We start from the raw sequence: 978 nt of genomic DNA, 5'->3' as shown, positions 1-978 counted from the left end.
ATCAAACATATTAGCTTTTTTTTTAGTAAAACTTTCTAGGTATTAAATGTACTGGTTCACAAAAAAAAAAAAATGATTCTTAATTTTTACGATCCATAATGCAATACCAAACAAGTTCTAAATGAGTCAACTCATATAAACTTGGTTCAAGTTGTATAAATTCCTAATATGATAGATATAGTTTAAATTATTGTTAGTATGAATCTTGACATAAATATATGTGTTTTTGTGTGTATAGATATGTGTGTGCGCGCATAATTAATTTATATACATATATTATAAAACATATATATAGACGATTGGAAAGTTTAAGATTCAAGGTAATTTATTCGATGAACTCAAATAATAAAACCTTAACAATAATTAATTAACTAATGATTAGTATTAATTTTTAAAAAATAATAATAATTATGATATTCACTTTATATACGGAAAGAATAAGTTAACTATGAAGCTTATCAACAAACTCGAGTTCGTCTTAAAAATAAATAAATTGATCGAACTTGAGCATATTATTGAGTTTTGTGATAAATTCAAGCTGGAAAAAAGAAAGAAAAAAAAAAAGTGTTTCTGTGTTGTAAAATGACGATAATACCCTTAATGCAGAAGTGAATTTCGCGGTGGGAGTAATAGTAGATACAATTATACAACGGGAAGATCGCGACAAGAAGATCAAAAGTTGTCCTTTTGTGTCAAAACGTGTTGTCTTCGTCTTTGCATCCTCAACTGTAGGGAGAACCCAAATGGGAATCACCATCTCCGATCCACCTTCTTTGCTTAAAAATACAAATGGCTTAGATCAAACTCCAAAACCTTTAACACGGCCCATTTGTCGGCCCATCTCTAAGCCCCCCACCCACAATAATACCTCCTTTGAGCCCTTTTTCATCTCAAAGGCTTCCCCAATTAGTTCTACATCCATAGATATGCGTGTTTTTTTAAGAGTAAAATGGTGTGGGACCACCTCATATATATATA

This window comes from Corylus avellana, chromosome ca4 (genome assembly GCF_901000735.1).
Source record: "Corylus avellana chromosome ca4, CavTom2PMs-1.0".
In the NCBI taxonomy this organism is placed as follows: Eukaryota; Viridiplantae; Streptophyta; class Magnoliopsida; order Fagales; family Betulaceae; genus Corylus; species Corylus avellana.
Note: the sequence above shows the minus strand (reverse complement) of the source record.